Here is a 6,856-nt window from a genome sequence, read left to right on the forward strand (position 1 = left end):
GAAATCCACACAGCTCTCTGGATGACCAGCAAAGCCACTTACTCTTTGTCAGGATGGAGGGTACCATTGTCAGCTTTGTCTCTGTACTTGGACATCATCCAGTAGGAAGGTCCAGCACCCTCTTTATTATAACCCAGCCTGACCTTCAAACTAGGGGCTTATGTGTGGCCCTCTTCCAGCCAGCAGCTGGTTGTGAGCTCACCTTCAGTGATAGCACACATCTGCATTTGAAGAAAACAGACAACCACAAAGGGACATTTCCTTAGGGGTTGCCAGAGCCTGAGACTGGGACAAAGAGCCAGCCAGATAGAACCCTTCCCTGCCTCCCTGGGTCTACCCAAAGCCCAGGGCGTGATATTCTGACTGTTAGAGGTTACACCTGACCATAGGCTTCTCACAGGAGGTCTAGGACACTGAGCACTTGGTCTGGTATTCAGTTGCCAAGCTACTCCAAGCCCCCAGACAGTCCAGATGGACACAATTGATGGGAGTTTGCTTCTGGTGGAGAAGAGGGATGTTGTTGATGTTCCTGGAAAAGCCAGACCACAAGAGTCATTTTGGGGCTCCTGGCTCAGGCTGAACAGGGACCGGTAGAGATATGATTCAGAGTCCACAGCCAGCCCCACGGTGCCCTGGTTCCCTGTGGAAAACTCAGGCTGTGCCAGGATGACCAAGTCTCATACCCAGTGCTGGCATCAATGCCCAAACCTGAAAATGGAGGCAGAAACATACTGGCAAGGTAGAGGAACCCCCTGGAGAACAGACGCACACTGCCAACACTGGGCCTGATGTATAGCGGGGGCTCAGGAAGCAGAAGTTCCTGGACACCTACCTTCCCTCTCCTTTCAGCTTCCTCTAGGAGCCTCTGATAGCTACAAGTCCACCAGAGACTCTCAGGCCAAATACTGAATCAGGAGTTGGTCAAGTCTATAAGCTGAGGAGCCTGGGGTATTTCCTGGGGGTCAGGATCTTAAGGGAACTGCTGTGGCCTGACACATTCTATGTGGCCTGAACCATCACAAGAATTGCTGGATGAGCCAGGCATGGTGGCACACATCTTTAATCCCTGCTACTCGGAAGCTGAGCAAGAAAACAGCAAGTTTGAGGCCAGCCTCTGCAACTGAGGTTCACGTCTCAAAATTTTGAAAAGTGTTGGGGATGTAGCTCAGTGGTAGAGCACCCCTGGCTTTAAAGCCCAGTACTACATAAACACACGCACAAATGGCACAGTCCCACAACAGCACCCCCAAAACTGCAGTGGCTGTGGAAGAAATCCGCATCTCAGTTCAGAGGGGCACCAGATCCCACTGGCATAGATGAAAGGAAGAGAGAGGAGCAGGATGAGGCCTTAGGAAGACTTTGCCTTAGTCATCTCCACTGTCTATATTTTGAGGGGAACAAGTATGGAGTAGAGGCCTAAACCCAGTCACCTATATCCCTACCCCATCTCAGAGCTTCAGATCACTATCATTTCCCCAAATCTACGCCTACCATACCACCAAGAGGTGACTTAGTGGTCCTCTGTCAGAGGAAGGAGATGAAAAAAAATGTAACAGTCTCCCAAAGACCATGTCTGGGCTTACATCCTCCTCCTCCTCTCACTCCAGGGCCTGCTTCTCCTCTGCTCTTTGATTGAGTTTAGGCCCCACCTTCCACTTGATACAGGTCCTTGACCCTAACCAGGCTCTGATATCAGTTCTGCTCTCACTTCCCCCACTTCAGACTCGGATCTGTCTCCATTAGTGACTCTCAGCTCCGGGAGCTCCTTGCTGGCAGCTTCTTGCCATCTCTGCAGTGACCAGTCCACTACCTCCTAGCTGTCTTACCACAACGGAGCCTGGAGAGCCAAACCCCTGGACTACTTCTGAGTTCCAAGTGACATTAAAGCTGAAGTTTTAAAATATGTCCCTAATTGCCAATATCCCAGAGCATGAAGAGAAAAATAAAACTCCTGTAAAAGATAGAATGATGACCAGCTTTCTAACTCTTCATTTTAGTTCTAGAGATCCGAAAGGAATGATCTTGGGTTGAAGATCATATATGTGTGCACCCAATCCCCAAATCTCACACACGATTGTGATCTTAGCCCACTAAACAGTCAATACATGCAGGTGTACAGGGTCGGATGAGGAGGATGCCAGTGTATTTGTATATTTTTACATACAATGAACAGGCAAAATGAATCTATGGTAATAGAAACCAGGAAATAGCTATCTTGGAGACTGGTGGAAAGGAGCATGAGGAGCATGTATTTTCAGAAAGGAGCATGTATTTTCAGAAAATACAGTTTATTGTTTGCTTGGGGGGCATTACAAGGGTAAAAATTGTTAAAACTAAGCAGAACATTTAAGACCTGTATATACTTTATTGAATGTAAACTGAACATCAATAAAAACTGAGCTCCTCATGTAGATGCACATGTTTATGTTCTGGAACATGAACATGCAGATGTGTGGATGCAAGGCTGTGTATGTTCTTGACCTTGGTGTCTGGAGCAAGTCCAGGAGGACCAGCGTGCGCGCGCGCGCACACACACACACACACACACACACACACACACACACACACACTGAGAACTTCAGTTTGGTCCTCACGGCCACTAGAAAGCTAATCCCTTTCTGGTCTTTCCTCCTATGCCAGCATTTCCCCAGCGGCTGCATCTGTTGTGCAAACCTTCTTATCCTTGCTCAGTCCTCACCCGGCTTATTTTCCAGCTGTTGCCTGGGAAGATTAAGGCCACTGGGTATGCTGCCCTCCCTTATCCACTGCTTTCTAGGTGCCCTTCTGTGTTTTCTCCCAGTCACAGAGATAAGCATCCTCTTATCTCATCCTGTCCACCTAATACCTCCCCCTCATTTTTTCTTTCCAGCATCTCAAAGTTCTTGTCTTGTTCACACCTTCCTCAGATTTCAAATACTGACCAGTCTTACAAGTTTTGGCTTTCTTGGAACAATCTGTGAAACCAGAAGAAAGCCCTAGAATAGCTCAGCCTTGCCCACTAAAGCTTGTACAGGCACAGAGGGCAACGTTGGCCCCATGGCTGGAAAAATTGGAGGCAGGCTAGCTGGTAGCAAAGCAGAAGCAGCAGTAGAAGTGGCCTGAATCCCCAGAAGCTGTTGAGGCAAAGGGTCTGGATCCCAGATGTGAGTCAGGCAGGAGATAAGGCCAATAAGGAGCTACCCTACAGGGACTTAGCCTACAAGCATCACCTAAAGGGACAATGAATCAATATCAAGCAGTGGAGGATTCCAGAAACCAAGGGCTGAGAGGTACTAAAAGCAACAAGATTGAGACATGACCACGTAGGTCAGGGGATCTGAAGGTTAAGACCGACCCGCAAAAGCACTGCATGGGAGGCAGCCCGGAACTCCCATCAACCTCAGAAGAACTAATGACAAAGGGAACTTTCTTGCTTCATCTCCACTTACAACACCACTCTGCCCACACCAGATGTGTCATAAGCCACGTCTACCTGGGGTGGAATGGAGGAGTGAGGAAGCAAGAAACAGAAGTTGAGAACCTTCCTCCCCAAATGCAGGAGCCTATAGAAAGCTCGAGAAGGGAAGGGACAATCTTTAACTTTTAATTCAGCTCAGTTTTGATTATTAATGTGAATGGGACATTAAGCTATTGAAACTTCTGTCTTGGTAGCTAGATGTAATGCAAGCAAAGATTTAAAGAGTGGGGGTGAAGACATAACACCGCCTTTGATCACAATCTGTACTGGGGATTGAACTCAGGTGCACTCAACCACTGAGCCACATCCCCAGCCCTATTTTGTATTTTATTTAGAGACATGGTCTCACTGAGGCTTAGGGCCTTGCCAAGTTGCTCAGGCTGGCTTTGAATTCATGGTCCTCATGCCTCAGCCTCCTGAATTGCTGGGATTACAGGTGTGTGCTACCACACCCAGCCTCATTCTGCTTCTTGACTGCAGATGACTCTGCACATTCAATGTTAGTTACTAATGCAAAGCATCAACAACGGTGTCTGCCATAAAGTCAGCAGTTACTATAGCAGGAGTTAAGACTGAATAATAATCTTGGGGTTTAGAGTGAGGCAGACTGGAGCTGAACTGGAGGGTTTCTCAACAGTTGTCTCAGATGGCCCAGGTAGAGGATTTCGGAGGTAGGAAGTTCCTCCTTCATGGAGATGCTGACATGACAAAATGTGGAGAAGACTGAGCCCAGATGTGGCAGTGAGCCTGAGAACCTGAGCTCCATTTCTTTTTCATGGCCTCAACTCTACAGGGGATGGCTTCACCCTGGTTTCTTGAGTTTCAACCCCATATTTCCTCTTGGAGTCCATTTCTTCATTTTTTTTTTTTTTAAGATGACCAGGCTAGTATCAGACTCGGTGGCTCAACTGATCCTACCTCAGCCTCCCGAGTGCTAGGACTACAGGTGTATGCCACCCGTGGATAATTCTATATGGACAACTCACCATCACTCCGAATTCAGCCCATCTACAATGAAATTCTTTTTCCATCCAGTGTTCCTTCCACCAACCCCCAACTTCCCTCTAACATACATACTTCTCAGCCCAATTCTCCACATTCCTTTCATTCCTGACCTGATGAATAAACTCTTATCCACTCTGCCCCAGACCTCTCCCAATGGCCCCATCTCTCCATTTCTATGGCCACTGCCATCACTCATATCTTTACCATCTCATAGGATAGTATCCTAAAGAATCTTCCTGCCCTCCACTTTTTAAAAAAAAATATATATTTTTAGTTGTAGTTGGACACAATATCTTTATTTTTATATGGTGCTGAGGATTGAAACCATGTTCAAGTACATGTTAGGCGAGCGCTCTACTGCTGAGCCACAACCCCAGCCCCCCCTCCACTTTTTTTCCCATTGGAATTCTTAGCATGTGAGGGCAATCTAATCTCTCCCACAGTTCTGGTGGAAGGAAAAAAAAAAAAAACTTTTGATAGACATGCTTCATCTAAAATCATTCAGTTCTCCCAAAGTTAACTGAGGCCTGCTCTCAGACCAGTCATGTGTTGGGACAATAATGACAAATGATTTGGGGGATTTTGTTTTTTGTAGTTCTGGGAATTTAACCCAGTAGTGCTCAACCCCTGAGCCACATCCCCAGCCCTCTTTATTTTTTGAGACAGGATCTGAGTTGCCAAAGCTGGCCTCAAATTCATGATCCTTCTTCGCCAGGCTCAAGAAGCTGGGATTACAGGCCTATGCCACCACTCCTGGCTCAATAGACAGATGAAAGACACAGTTCCCAACCCCAAGGTGATCTCATTTCTAGTGGCAAGATAGAGAGTAAATAATTACCAGAGAACACAGTGATAAGATCAAAGATACTGCCTGCTCTCAAGTCTCCACTCCAACAGAAACTGTCTGTCCCCCTGAACACAGGATCATGCTTTCCTTCTTTCAGTTTTCCCACTGGGCTCTTTTTTCCCTCCATCTCCTTGTCTATCCACTTCCCATAGTTAAAAGCCCAGCTCCAGCACTTCTTTGAGACTGATTCCCAGGCAAGGGAACTCTCCCTCCTCTGGGGTTGAACATTCCAATAGAGTACTGCCTCCTTTTCTGGCATATCTCATGTTAGACGGCTTATCTTCTGGAAGGTCCTCTTATACAGCCCCACCCCAATTCTGGGTTAGCTGCACCTTCAGTGTTCCCACAGCACTGCATAAATTCTCCTACTATTGCCCAAATTGCTGCTTGTGATTGACCTATCTCTTCCACTATTGAACCCCTTGAAGACAGAAAAACTATGGATCTTGTTCTTAGGTGAATGTCCAACACCTGTCCAAGTCCAACACCAAACCCACACATCTAAATAGTTCACCAAATAACCGGAGAAAGGAAAGAGTAAGGCAGCCCTCATGAACTCCTTCGTGTTACTATGTTCTGATTCTCAACCACTGTCCCCAAGCATTCTCAGTCATTAGCCCACTTTACATTTCTCTATTAAGGCAGCAATCTGTGGCACATGTACCTGCCCCACTTGACTCTAACTTTTTGAGGGCCAAGACCATGCCTGAGACATCTCTGCATGCCCAGAAAGTAGAAATGATTGTGTATGTTGTGTGTGGGGGGGTGAACCCTATAATTTTAAAATGACAATTCCTTGTGAGCAGGAACCCTAGCTCTGCTTTCTGTTTGGGTAAACAGCAAATCCACATAAGCTCGGGTTATCTTAATTGTAAAGAAGAAAACAGTGGGACTGTGTCCACAGCACTGCGGGTTGGATGACTGTGCTAGTCTTTGTGTCCATTTCCTCTGCAACACAGGACTGTGGTCCTCGAACAGCACAGGGAGCTGCGGTCAGTACTAAGGTTCGCTACTATTCGTAGCAGAGTCCGTGAAGTTTTGTTACTTGTAAGGTAAGGACCTGTGCAATCTGAGGGCAGGTGCACGGAGGTGAACTGATGCCCACTCCGCCTCGGGACTCTCCGTCTCCCCGCCCCTCCCCTCCCCGTTTTGCCTCGCTCACAGCCCCCTCCCGTCTCGCTCCAGGGTCAGGAGGGGTAGATCGGTGGAGGTCGGGGACCCGGGTCCGGGACACACTCCGCCTGACCTGCTGCGCCACCGCGCCCAGGCTGGCTGTCGGGGCCTGTGTGGAGCCCCACCTGGAAAACGGCTCCTCTAAGGCGCTCCCAGCGTGAGCCCGTCCTCTTCCACCTCTCGGGAGCGGACTCCCCCTCCCACTCCAACCGCGGCTCCCCCACTGCCCACGCGGGCCCTGAGTCGCAGCAAGGCACAGCCAAACACCACAGAGTTGCCAGGGTCGGCCCCCAGCTTTCCTCCCCGCAGCCCGGAAATGATCGCGATATCGCGAGATCCTGGAGGTGGGCGGGACCGGAAGTCGGCGCTCTCGC

The 6,856-nt window shown here is 48.4% G+C and overlaps 1 protein-coding gene across 1 annotated transcript in view; it reads right to left on the minus strand.

Moving 5' to 3' along the window:
- The window catches only part of Styxl1 (serine/threonine/tyrosine interacting like 1), a 51,639-nt gene extending 44,862 nt beyond the window's left edge, over positions 1-6,777 (minus strand). Inside the window, exon 1 of the mRNA XM_046422811.2 lies at positions 6,608-6,777. The gene's annotated coding sequence lies outside the window, so the exon portion shown is untranslated. The remainder of the gene's footprint in view (positions 1-6,607) is intronic.
- Positions 6,778-6,856: the final 79 nt, after the last annotated feature.

Source organism: Marmota monax, unplaced genomic scaffold (genome assembly GCF_021218885.2).
Source record: "Marmota monax isolate L192 unplaced genomic scaffold, Marmota_monax_Labrador192_F-V1.1 WCK01_AAM20220418_F8-fsc00237, whole genome shotgun sequence".
NCBI lineage: Eukaryota > Metazoa > Chordata > Mammalia > Rodentia > Sciuridae > Marmota > Marmota monax.